This window comes from Micropterus dolomieu, linkage group LG02 (assembly GCF_021292245.1).
Source record: "Micropterus dolomieu isolate WLL.071019.BEF.003 ecotype Adirondacks linkage group LG02, ASM2129224v1, whole genome shotgun sequence".
NCBI classification, from domain to species: Eukaryota; Metazoa; Chordata; class Actinopteri; order Centrarchiformes; family Centrarchidae; genus Micropterus; species Micropterus dolomieu.
This window is the reverse complement of record NC_060151.1, coordinates 27,671,471-27,685,787: the sequence shown is the minus strand read 5'-3', so window position 1 is coordinate 27,685,787 and position 14,317 is coordinate 27,671,471. Positions and strand designations below refer to the sequence as shown.

Genomic DNA, 14,317 nt, shown 5'->3' with positions numbered 1-14,317 from the left:
TCTGACGGTGAAAGCTGAGACTGTGGCCAGGTTGTTTTTATTGTTTTTCTGATTCTGCTTGGCGGAGAGCCTGATACGACTTCTACTTCCTTAACATGGCACAGTAAAGTCTGCGCTTACTGTATTATACTTTATCAGAAAGTATTTTTAGAAAATACATTCAGTATATCTGACAGAGTTTTAGTCCTCTGAATGTCAATCTTTAAATATCAAGTTACTTACAACCCTAAATGTTAGATTTGTTCCAGTTCTTTTGTGATATAGTTTAAAAAGGAGATTATCTATCTTATTTATGTGAAGACTCTGGCAGAGACTCTGTAAACTGCATAAAAGACAATCATATTTTAACGTGTCACTGATGACAGATCTGTAAAGATACAAGGGTCGGCTGCTTTTTTGCTCAAACAGATAAGATAAAAATAACATGCATTTTTCAGTAGATTCGTACCTGTATGTTTGTAAAATCAATAAACTGTATTGCAAGTAAAACAAATGTACTATTGTGTATGTTGTGTATGAGACTTTATACTTTTACTCAGACAGAAATGTTGAATTTTTAACTCAATCAGGCAGCTGTAGTTACAAGTGCTTTCAGATTTCACTTAAATAATTGTAACTGTATTACAATGGGAAATAGTTGGTTTAACTGCCTCTAGGACCAGCAAAGAAGTTGAAAGGCTTAATGCATGAATATGACTCTAAAATGCATCCCTCCTTCAGTGAATATTTCACTTGTGTAAGACAATACTGACCGATGAACAATATACAAACAAAAGCTAGCATTGGCAACTAATTTCATCTCACTATCAGGAAAGCGTCTGTACTTGTATTTGAGTCAAATTATATCTTTTCCCATTGTAGTATAACTACATTTACTTAGGTCAAGGATCTAAATACATCTTTCGCCACTGAGTTAAACATAAAGGTGCAATATGGCAGCTCTAGAAATAAACACTGCATGTTTAATGATTGATTATGAGGATCCGCTATGAGAAACTTCGTTTGCCACTATATTTTGCACAAAGAAAGTGCCATTGGAACTACATTTAAAACATTAGAGCGAGAGTTAGAGCTAGATTTAAATTATAACATACCTTTGAGAATATAATTTATAATATTAAAGGAGGCATTTTATATTATATAGTATATAAAATCTCTCTTCTGATAAATTTAACCAGGTGACAGTCTATTGACAGTGCTGTCTATCCATGGCAGAGGATTGAACAGTGGCACTGATTATGAAGCTGAGGTATGGTCTCTGAGGAGCTGACAATGAATGATGTGCTGCCGGTCATTCAGACACTTGGAGATTGGCGTCTCCAAAGGCTTAAGGAGCAGGAGAAACACACTGGGGTTAGACTAAACAAAGCCCTGTCCACCCCAGCTTCTCCGGGGACTACAAAGGGCAAAGCTGCTCCTCTCAATCCACTTCGAATACAGAGCAGCGTTCAGAGCAGGCGGCAGGTAAACCACTTAAAGAGTTCAGATTATACGGTAACGCGTATAATCAGTGCCCTATATTCTTCTGAGGAAATGATGAACGTCCTGTCACTTCAAAGATATACTTATCTAGCAGATCAATGCTTGTTTAAAATAAACATTACAGGTCATTATAGTAATCGAGGCAAAAAAAAAATGTTAGTTAGAATAACATAAGGAAATGGAACAGAAAGAAAAAACACTAAACACATTTTTTGTCAGCCCAAAAGATCAACACATGAGGTGAATCTGAACTCTGGAGTACCGCCTTTTTTCCCCCCCCGACGCTGTTTTTGGAACATGACTAAATGAATTCCTATTTCAATTATTGACAGGTCATTTAAAGGATTTTGAGAAAACAACTGGGCTCATTTACAATCAGAATTAAGTCTCCATTTCCTTCTGAAACAATGAATTTATGTCAAATCTTCTCTCTGTTTTATATCATTGTAAACAGAACGTTTTGGACTGTTGGTCGAACAACAAATCAAGCTGAGGATTGAAGTCGATTAATTGGTTAGTCAACGAAAAATTAAAAAACAAATTCATTAATAATGAATATATAAAATGTTTGACTCCAACGTTCACATAATGGCAGCTGTGGAAATACATTTTTTAAAATGGCACATGTTTCATGATTTAACGTAGCCCGTCATGACAGAAGATGATCTTCACGTGTCCATGTTTAAAGTTTGATAATCTTGGACAATGGTTTTAACATGAAGGTATCAGAGGGCGGGGTACTGAACCAAAAAAAAAAAATTTAGACTGAACTTAATTCAGTCTATAACTTATGAAAAGTTGTTGACAGTTGATTGACATTTGAGAACGTTGGTATCTTGTGTGAAATAAAAAGGGCATTACAAAAAAAGGGCTCATACAGGGGAAGGGTATCACCATCGGGCATCTTATTGGCACTGGTATCAAAAAATGTCAAATGATCCGCAGCCCTTGGTATATATCTAATGCAAGAAGGCAATGAATAACATTATAATTATGATCTAGTCTGAAAGCCAGAAAGTTATCAGTAACTCAAAATTAATAGAGTGAAGAAATATGCTGTTGGAGATAAAAGGGCTGCTTTTGATCTAAGATACAGCATGCAACAGTGAACATGGAATAGGCTGATGTTATTAGACTGTAGTCTCTATCCAAAGTCTATTTAAATTTTGAAGCTCAGATTTAAGATCAAATCATCCCATGCTTCTTGTGAAGATTGGTATTCAAAAGGTGAAGTGTTTCCCTCTCACGGTATTTGTACAATTCAGCCTGCTAGTGATTGTGTGTGTGTGTGTGTGTGTCTGTGTGTGTGTCTGTGTGTGTGCGCCGCTGACAGTTTATTGCAGCAGAGCTAAAACAAACTACATCATGTGGAATCATCCCCGCATAAGAACCATGGCACCAGACTCATCCAGACAAGCCTAAATGGCAAGCTCTGTGAGAATCCAGTCTGCAGCTTGAATTCCTTCCAGTATTTGTGAGACGGCTTAATAACTGTAGAATTAAACTAATTACAAACACAAAGTTAACGGCGGCAGAGCTTATACGTGCCAAGCTCAGGAAACCCTGAGAGTCTGGACCTCTGCCTATCTCCTGATTCCAAAAACACGCTAACAAAATAACCGGATTAAATTGAGGTAGATTGAATAATTTATGTACACAGGATTCATTTTGTTAACTCTGTTTTGTTTGTTGATGCAGAAGGTTACGGTACATTGCTGAGCCCACGTGAAATCAATTCAAAAAAATATTTGGAGATATGATTCCACTCTGTCACTAATGCCAAACGCAAGTGTGCAGTGTAGTAGATCAAGACTCATTTTTCCAGGAAAAAGTCAAAGAGGCACTATTTCTGTTGCCATGGCTGCAGCCATTAAAACACTTTCAATTCCTGCCAGTATGTGTGGATTCAAGGGCAAAGCCGTAATGAGCAGTGGCATTAATGATACTGCAAGATGTGCTCCCGCCACATCCCGGATTACTGCAGTTAACTGGGTTTGTAATGGGGTAGTTTCTCAGGCACGCGTCCGAGAAGAGCCGACGAAGAGCAGGATTCAATCATATCTAAGTGCATTACCGGAAAGCAGCGAGAGGATGTGTAGTCATTACTGCTGCTGCATAGAAAGATCAGCTCAGGCAAGGTAGAAGGGAGCTTCATCTCAAGTCTCAAAGTGAGCTCAGTGGTCTTCCAACAGGTGAAGATTGCAAATGTGCAGCCTCAGGTTGAAATTCTGACATTTCACTTTTTTTACAGCTGAACCACTGCATTGTGTTTTCGAAAACCAAATTAAGGGATTTCGACATATTTTGCAGCAGAGCATGAATTATATCTATTACCAGCGACTTGATAGTGCGGAGTGAACAACAGCGGAATCATAATAATAACAGTAATATTGTCACAGCCATTGTGTGACCTTCCCCAGCTCCCACATTGTTTGTGAAACGCGACGGTATGGGGGTGACTGGCCTTTGATTCTGGGATTCAGTAAATCAGTCTGCAGGCTACAATGAGACATCTCATTTGAGGTATTTGTGTATTTTGGGTTTATTGGTCCCAAAATGCTCCCTATCCATGTCTGACCAACACAACATTTTTTTATTTTTTTTTTACTAGGGAATACACTGTTGAGAAGTTTATAGAAGAGCACTTAAGTTCACAGACGGGTTTACTGCTGGCTCCGTGCGCTTGGTGTGAAATAACAAACATTTCTCTTAAAACTATTTCACTGCTCAATAGAAAGTGCAGGGTTACTGAAACCCAAATAGCAGTGGAGACACAGAGATTCATATCACACACAATTCATGAAACACTTTTTCTTCCCTGGTGTATACAGGTACTGTAGCACAATGTCATTCTTGGCTAATTTGATAATTATGGTGTTGAATGCAACATGCAACAAACCACAGATTGAAGGGCTACCTCAGGCTGAAAAAGATATTTTAAGAAAATTAGTTACAAAAAATGATATTACCATCACATGATTACATGTGGAACAGTAAAAGCATATAAATATGCGGACTGTAACACTCCAATTATCCTGCTTTTATATTTTTATCATCTAATCTATCATCTGTATCTGTAATTACGAGCTAAGGACCATGGATTAATGGGGGCCAAATGGAGCTGTGATTGAAAATTCATTGTATGCCTGACTAATAATTTAAAGAAAATCAAAATGGATAATCCATCATAAAAGGGACCCTCTGTGAGGTACTTGGTTATTAGCCCACACAGTTCTGACACAAACAATCTGAGGATCTCAACTTTGACTACCTTTACAGCAGAATTTAAACACTTCTTTCTCCATTAACTTTTATCATTGCGATTTAACAAATCAGATGGTTCTGGGTTTATGCTCATTTATGTTATTTTGGATAGAAATTCAGAGCCAGTCTGAGACCTGTAGGCAGGCTTAAGAATGAGGACTTCAGGGCCAGAAAAGCATAACAAAAATTGCGGGAAGTGTGGATGAGATTGATGCGCATGTATGGGTCGTTTTAAGTTGACACGACTTTTTATATATATACATACATATACACACACACACACACATATACACACACACACACACACACACACACACACACACACACACACTTCCAAACAGAAAACTGCCCAAATGTTGTACACAGAGGCATTAAATATCTTACTGTATATAAAAAGGGCTTTGAAACAGCTTAACTGATTGTCGTAAGAAATTCAACACCAGGAACGGGTCGAAAGTTTGTTTCATTTTTCAAAGAACTTCACGTTGTTTTACTGCAGGTCTATTCCTCTGCTGTTTCTTGAGGGGTATTAGTATGATTTAGTCTAATCCAAATAATCACTGAAGGCAAAACTGTGCTCCAAAAAAAAAAGCACTTAAATGGTGCCAACACAAATCATGCTATTTATCATTCCTTGGTAAACATGTCTTTGCATTACATGCATTTTTAACCAACACCCTTATTTTCTGGATGCTTTACACCCTCTGCCATTTAAGTAACACATTTCGCATATCAGCACATACTTTGGTTTTATGTGTATGGTTAAGCAAAAGAAACATAATCTGCTGGAGGGGTAATGACATAATGTGAGGTGCGAGATCCTGGAAGTTTTTATTTAGTCAGAGTGATGAATCAGCTCAGGAGCCAAATCGGCAATCACACACACCCTAGCGAACCAACACATCATGAAGAAAATACACATTTTCAAGCAAGTGTTGGGTGTTAAAACACATTGTAGGATACATTTTGCTGCTGAAAGTTCCTCTTCTGAGGAGGAAATGGAGCATGTCGCACTTTGGCTTACCATGAAAGACAAGAAGAACTGTCCTCTGGTGACAAAGAGCGGAAAACTGACAAAGCTCAGAGAGAAAGCACAGATCATTCCTCAGTATCCAAAAAGAAACGCCTCACCTACTTTATGTTCAGCCGTTCATGCTGCTTTGTTTCAAGCTGCTTGGCTGACGGCAGGTCTGGCCTGCTGATTGCAGTGATAGACATAGTGGAATCTGGCAGTGGCTGCCAGAAACCACAGAAGAAAAAGGAGAGGACCCTCAGTCTGCCGTCAGTCTGTGCCGGCAGGGAGAGGTAAACACAAGGAGTCCCTCCTAGGTATGCAGGGCTTATGTTGGCCCAGAGAGGAGCTGCGACTCAGAGGAGGTGCCAGTCTGTGGTATACTCAGTAGAAAACACAATTATTTTTAATGAACGAAAAGAAAACAGCGCAAAACAAATAGCTGGCATTAACCGTGCAGTCTCAGCAACACAGCCCATGAGCATTACTGTTATGCAATCAAATCCATACTAGCACAGACAAGCTCCCAGTGCTCTGATTACCACTGGTACCACTGTTGCTCTTACTTTCCGCATCTTTTCTAGCTCTTCTTTCACCCCTTATTATTTCTCAAGCTTCTCGTGTTCCTTCTTCTTGATGTTGCCGTCGCTTGGGATTGCCACATCTGTCACTGCAGCCTTCTTCTGCTGTTTGTCGATCAACACGTCTGGTTGGTCTGGATCTCTGGATGAAGTCCCGCAGGATCTTAGCTCGGCCATTCTCAACTATCTTAGGAGGTGTCTTCCATTTTGATGTTGGGACTTCCAGCCCATACTCATGGCAGATGTTCCTGTACACTATGCTAGCTACCTGGTTATGGCGTTCCATGTACACACTTCCTGCCTGCATCTTACACCCTACTTTTATGTGCTGTACTGTCTCAGGGGCATCCTTGCACAGTCTGCACCTGGGGTCCTGCCTGGTGTGGTAGACCCCAGCCTCTATTGATCTTGTACTGAGTGCCTGTTCTTGTGCCACCATGATTAGTGCTTCTGTGCTGTCCTTCAGTCCAGCCTTTTCCAGCCACTGGTAGGATTTCTTGATATTAGCCACTTTTTCTATTTGCCTGTGGTACATGCCATGCAGCGGCTCGTCTATCCATGAAGGTTCTTCATCTTCCTTGTTCTCACCCTCGGGACATCATCTTATGTACTCCTGGATCTTCGTCGTTTCATCCTGGACAGAGGTCTTGACACTCACTAACCCTCGGCCTCCACCATTACGCTTGGTGTACAGTCTCAGGGTGCTGGATTTGGGGTGAAACCCACCATGCATTGTGAGGAGCTTTCTTGTCAGTAGCCTTTATCTCCTCCTTTGGCCAGTCTATTATACCAGCGGGGTTTCTGATGGCAGTATGTGGTGATGGCTCGGTGTTGATCTTGTTTTTCCCCCCCATTCAGCTGACTTTTCAGGACCCGCCTTACTCTCTGTAGGTATTTGGCTGTGGCGGACTTCCTTGCTGCCTCCTGATGGTTTCCGTTAGCCTGCGGTACCCCAAGGTATTTGTAGCTGTCCTGATCATCTGCAATGTGGCCTTCTGGTAGTTCAATCCCCTCTGTTCTGATCATCTTCCCTCTTTTTGATACCATGCGACCACACTTGTCCAGTCCGAACGACATTCCAATGTCGTTGCTGTAGATCCTGGTAGTGTGGATCAGTGTCGATGTCTCGCTCATTTCTGGCATACAGCTTCACGTCATCCATGTAGAGGAGGTGACTGATGATTGTTCCACCTCGGAACCGGTATCCGTAGCCAGTCTTTGTGATGATCTGGCTGAAGGGGTTCAGGCCTATGCAGAACATCAGCGGTGATAGTGCATCACCTTGGTATATGCCACACTTGATGGTGACTTGTGCAATTGGCTTCGAGTTGGCTTCCAGACTTGTTTTCCACAGCCCCATTGAGTTCTTGATGAAGGCTATTAATGTCCTGTTGATCTTGTACATTTACAAGCATTCCAGTATCCATGTAAGTGACATTTTGTCGTAGGCTTTCTTGTAGTCAATCCAGGCGGTGCACAGGTTGGTCTGCCTGGTCTTGCAGTCCCGAGTCACTGCTCTATCAACCAGTTGCTGCTGCTTGGCTCCCCTGGTATTACTACCCATTCCCTTCTGGGCCCTGTCCATGTATTGAGCCATGTGCCTACTCATCTTAGCCGCTATGATGATTCTGGGTGGTTCGTTTGTGCTCCCAGGCGTTCATGGAGTGCAGTTAGTTTCTTCAGCCAGTAGGTTTATTCTCCTGGCTTCTGATTCTCTTCTTATAGCCAGAATCACTGTTGCTGTGGCGTATATCACCTCATTGGTCTCGGTTATGGCTTTAGTAGGGATAGTATGTAGTACTGCATTCACATCTTTCAGAGGGTACTTGATTTGCCGCTCGGCGAGCTCAGTGACCATCAGGCTGTGATCGGGGGTAAATCAGCTGTTGATCGGCGGTCGCCAGTCGTTATGGGTGAACTACTCAATGACACATCAAAACGGCTCCCCGACATATTTCTGACACATCGCCGACATCTGCCAGATATCTAGCATGCCAAATATCTGGTGGAGTCGGCCGACTCGACATCCACATCCAGCTAACGAGAGCAGGCAGCTGGCGGAGCAGGCAGCTACTTTTTCCACCGCAAAACACTTTTTACTCCACTCCAGCTCTCTCTGTAGCTCAGACAATCTCTGCTACCTGAGTGTGCTAATCCATTCTTTCACACAGACTTTATAATAACAAACGTGTGTAGGTTCCCGTAATTTCCCGTTTCACATTTCACATGTGTTTTCTTAACAAAACGTGGTTTGGAGACAAGCGTCGGGTGACACAGTAGCTGTCAGCTCGTGTAGTGTATGACCCCCTGTCACCGATCAGTCACGTTGTGTGAACGCCACAACGGCTTCAAGACTCCTGTCACAAGACGGCAAGTTGTGTAGTGTGAACGGCACGGCCATCGGCTGACGCTGAAAATCGTGTAGTCTGCACAAGCCTTTAGACTTGGCAATCTTGGTCAGGGTCCAGCTTAGTTATGCGAGTTGCCCTTATGTTGAGTTATTCTGTACCGTAACGGCTTGTTGTCACAATCTCTGACTGTGGTGATGATGATGACATTTCCCCGCTGACTTGTCGTCCTGGCTCCTCCTTGCCGTAGCATATTTGTTGTACCTCATCAGTCTCTAGTTGTGATAGGAGCTGCCGTTTGCAGATGTTAGAACACTGAGCTAGGAGTTGTTTCTTTGTCAGTGTTGATGATGGGTTTCAAAGCATCCATATATCCCAGTCTCTGCATATAACCCCTCTCACCGGGATTGCATCAGTCAGTGGCATTAACCTCTGAGCTATCCAGCTCGCTCGCGCTCTCTCTCTTGCTCTCTCTCTCGCTCTCTCTTTCTTGCTCTCTCTCGCTCTCTCTCGCTCTCTCTCGATATATATGTATCTCACATGTTGGCTTTAAAGTCACCATGATCCCAAATGTACAGTATAAAAGCCTCATACTGACAGTCATACCAGGTGGGTGCCTGAGATAATTGTGTGTGTTTGTATAAGAGGACATTCATTAACCAGGTTCAATATAAGTCTGTCTGCCAGGAATGAGGATGGGAGAGCTGTTTCAAAGATACAGATAAATATCAAATCTTAGAGGTTTGTTTGTTGTATGTTACAGCATTAGGATGACAGAGGTATAAATGGCAGCTGGATATGCAGAAAGCAGTATAGTTCTTTGTTTAATATAAAGTAGGATCTATACTCGTGTTTAAGTGCAAGAGGGTATTTTTTTAAAAGCATGGCCTTCTTGTAGTTTCCTAAATGCACACATAGATCATATCTAAATTACACCGCCTGAAGACAACTCCCTCTTTTATAGGAAACCACTCATCTGAATAACCACTTAAGCTTAGTACAGTTTGATGAATTATCATTCACTGAGGTTGAATTACCTCCAAATGTTCAGTGTTTGATTTACTCGGTTGAAGACTGGCGAGAAAAATACAGCTGTGCTACAGTTAGTAATGTTGACATCCAGCTGTAGTTGGTTGACTGCAATGAAAGCTGCATTATGTAACATGCGTAGCCTGGAGATAAATGTTAGGCAGGCATCAGAACGTTATCAATGGTATTATCAATCCAAGTGTTTCTCTTGTTTAAATAACTTTATTACATTTAATCCATCTCCAGACAAGCTGTTATTTTTTCTCTTGTTTTTTAGTTGCAACAATGGTGCTAGAGAGGTTGAAAGTTTTGTAGTAGAAGTTGAAAACGCTGAAGAACTGAGCCAAAAATGTCTATGAAACTTACTAAAACAATGTCTATAAACAGTACAGTTAGTACTTTCATTATGGAAAACTACAGAGTGAAGGAAAGCTAAAGGTTTACCTTTTTCATTTAGTCAAAAACACTTGAAAGGAGAACAGATTGTCACAAACTGTTACATGCACTTCATATGAATGTGCCTATAATTAGGGATGCACAGATAATGAACAATTTGAAGTTTGGCACCTAATGCTTGGTCATATTCTAATGTTTGTTCATCCTTTGATTAGATATTCCTTAATCTAAATCAGGAAACTTGTCTAACCTTTGACAATATTTTATTTAGTTCCTCATAATACTGACGCACATGTTTATACCCCACAAACAGATTATGCAGCACTACGAGTGAGATTTTTGCTGAATTCTGGGAAATTCTGTTAGATTTCGATTGACTACACATAAGAGACAAAATGTTGAGATAAAGACCAAGCAGAAAAGTCTGAGTTGTGGGCCCGTGTCTGGCTATTTTTGTAGTTCTTCCAAAACAGACAATCCAACGAGTACGACCACTTCACGCAGCCAGGTGGGTGTACGTGAGTCCAGTCCCAGCACTCCCCCCCCCCCACCATTCTTGGCACAACTACTTCCAGCTATTTTGTGTTTGTACAAAAGAGCGCAACACCGTGAAGGCCTTCGAAGATGCAACTCGCCTGGTTACCTCGATTTGAACGATTATCATTCATTCATGACCAATGTACCCCATTACTTGAGATGTTAACTGATGTACTTACACCATGACACTTGTGGTTTGGAAGCAGGAATATCAGACATCACAGGGAATAACAGGATTTTCTTTCATTCTGTGATGGACAACAAAAAAGGAAAGAAATTCAAGCACTGAAATTGGTACCTCCAGTTTTTCCTCTCTATAAAATAAGGCTCACGTTGAGCTTTCATGTGAATCTGCATGCGTAATGGAGCAGGCGGCCTTCCACCAAAATATAGCTGATTAGCACAGTGGAGTGTAAAAAAAGAAGAAAACACATAAAAGCCTATGCAGGGTCAAGGATTCCCTTGAGTCCACCAATATCTCTAATAGTAATCTATTAAAAATCACACAAAAAAAACACGTTGAAAAATAAGCTTCCAAGCAGAGCCATTATTTTGTTACCTCTGGCAGACAGAGAGGCACCTGGGAAATCTGAGCTGACGTTAAGGGGGAGCAGCAGTCCAGCAGAAAAACTATATCACTTTCTTAAGCTAATTAGCCCTGTATATTACCAATCAAAAGAACCTCACTCTGAAACACAACGGCCAGCCAAGAAATATATTTGTCTTCCATTTGTGAAAGACTGGCAGTGGAAAGACTCCAGGACTGAATATCATTCACCCAAGACATTCCAGGGGATAAAATGTTGCATTAATCTAAGCGTCTGATTTTTGTCACTGCTGCTACTAACTTTGTTGAAACTAGATTTCACAATTTTAGATCGAATCAGTCAGTTCACATGACATGGCCACTGTAGTGAAACTTTGTTTTTTTGGCATTGTTACATTGGTAACGAACTCACCGTTTGCAGAAAAACGTAGATTAGGCCGGCTGATGATGATGTTACTCTTAGTTAGATTGGTTTGTTTTTATATTTGTGTCATGCAAGATGTCCTACAAAACTCTATTTCACAAAACGTACATCTTCCAGTAATACATATACACAGACTCACAAAAAAACGTGCAAAAGGAAAAGGATTACCACATTTTAAAGCACTTCTATATTCTTTCAGATAACAGATTTTAAAAAACATTTCAGATGAGCTGTACTTTGCTGTACACGGTTCCCATTAAAAGGGCAATAAAAAACAAAATAGAAAAAAAAAAAATTCTACAGCTCCTTAAACAAACTCAATTTTCTTCTTCCAGACTGACACATCGTCCAGTTTCAACATGAGGTGGTAAAATACATCTCAGCTGGGAAGATGCTCTTTAGATAAAATCATATACAACATAATTTGTCACATTTTTATATTTATCAATCCTAAATGTACACAGTTTTGGTTTGGTTTCTAAATAACCTCAGCCCATTGCTTCTTGCTATTTATATTTACCAAACCCATAGTTATTCAGCAATGTGCACAAGTCTCCTGACCAGGAGCCAATAATTTGTTTATCCCATATAATTATCTTTCACGTCTGCCTGCTTTCTTCTATATTAAGTAACCGGTTCCATAACTGAGCTATACATGTCTTCCAGCGAGCCTCACGTGGTGTGTTAGTAATTGCATTTCTCTAAAAATGAAAACTTTGTCTAATAAAACAAATGGTAGAAATAAGGAGTCTGAAAACATTTTCCTATGTGGGACTTAAGCTTTCTACTGAGCTTAAACAAGAAACATGCTAATGAATTATCTGTGTTAGCCATTTTACTTAATATTTTCTTATATTTTTCACTTTATTTTGAAGGTTTTTCCTCAACAAAAACAAATACCACTGAATACAATAGTGTGTAGAATTACATGGCTTTAGATGATAATAATGTAGCAGGTAATTCCCAAACTGGCTTTATTTATATCATCCAATATAAAGTATAATTAAAGGTAAATTGTCTCATTTCTGATTGAAAATTGTTAGTTCTATTGTATGAAACAGACTGTTTTCCCCGTTGATGCTGGCTGTATCCACCTTTATTATGTACGGACATTTTCTTTAGTTTCCCTAATTATATTGGGATGTCTTTTTGATAGCGTGTTTTTCCATTCTAATTATAGCATATAATTAATAGTAAATGATTCAGTAGCACAGCTCACCTAATGTGGACTTTCTCTCCTTAATACATCTATATCTCTCTCGCTCCAAAAAAGTGTAATTAGCTCTGTTCTTATGCATTAATTCATGCACTTTGTGGCAATTGTGTCAGGTGGAAAATTAACTTTTGTTGACGCACTTATTTTTGAAGGCTTGTCCTTGATGTCCTATGGATTGAACGGTACCTTTTTTATGTTGCTTAGGACAAAATGAATAAATGTAACTGTAAATAGCATATTGACCCATGAGTCAGACCTACAAATTGAATTTGAAAATATGATAGGACACATTCTTAATAACAGCATGTACCTTTATCTAACACTAAATATTGCTGAGTGTGTATGCAATATATTGTTAAGTCCTCAACTGTAGAAAAGTGAACTGTTAACGCACCATCATTGCTAGAAGTGTGATTGTCATTCTTTAAATCCCAGATTTAACAAAATAATTAAATTTTATCTAAACTCCACAGGTATTTTAAGCGTAAAGATATGTTCATACAGCAAAAGAAACGTAGAAGCTGTTGTTGATGTAGTCCTTCATAGAGTGCAGTTTACGATTTTAATACTCAACAGCCAATGTACAACATCCACCAGCAGAGGGAGTAAAAACATCAAAGATCTGTCTCAACTGTCAAATGGTTAAAGTCTGGTACCTTGGTACCTGCGGTGCCTTGTACTGCCTTGTATTTAAAGAAGGAAATACCTTCATCTGAGAAAAACAGCAATACATCCATGAGCATAATGCTGCCTGGAAAAGCAAGTTGTTTATACTCTGCCTCTGACTGACAACCCTAAAACAAAATCTCCAAAATGTCCAAATTGTACGTACATTTTACTATTTTTTTTAAAGAAAACTACCAAGCTGTTTGTAAAATATAACAGCTCTGATTTGTCAGTGTGTATGTTATATAAACAGTTTCAATACTACAGCGTAGAATACCATAAAATATGAATAACTATGTATTCGCCGTACAAAAAAAACCATTTATCATAAGGAAGTGTTGCATGTGCATTATAATACTTGGCCTAGTCTTCATCACACATCATTTTTATTTTGGGCCAACAGGTGCCAATATTGATCTTCATCTCTAAACAGATAATATATAATCAATCTTTAAGCTTTTCAATAAATGAAGCTCATTGAATAGCTGCCATTCATTCATGACTGGTCTGTCGTGCCCAAACACTCTCTTCATCAGTATCACTGATATCCGTGAGAGAGAGTTCTTCACTTTCCATTTTCTGGTGTTTGTTCCCCCACCTTTAACGTTCTTTCAAACTCTTCATGCTTCTTTGTTTGTGCAGTTACTGCAAATTCAACTACAACTTTAAGTTTGCTTTGTTGGAGCTTGGGCTCCCCTGAAACACAATGTTTTGATTTAAATACAACCGCAGCAACAGCGTCAATGTAAAGATCCGGTCACTCCATTAGGATGGACAGGCAGTGAAAAGGGGAATAAAGCCACCAGCAAAGTGAC

At 39.8% G+C, this 14,317-nt stretch overlaps 1 protein-coding gene across 2 annotated transcripts in view; it reads right to left on the bottom strand.

Moving 5' to 3' along the window:
* The window catches only part of LOC123961410 (RNA binding protein fox-1 homolog 3-like), a 496,038-nt gene that overhangs the window by 480,945 nt on the left and 776 nt on the right, over window positions 1–14,317 (bottom strand). For both annotated transcript variants that reach the window (XM_046036780.1, XM_046036789.1), the window contains exon 2: window positions 10,829–10,897. The gene's annotated coding sequence lies outside the window, so the exon portion shown is untranslated. The remainder of the gene's footprint in view (window positions 1–10,828; window positions 10,898–14,317) is intronic.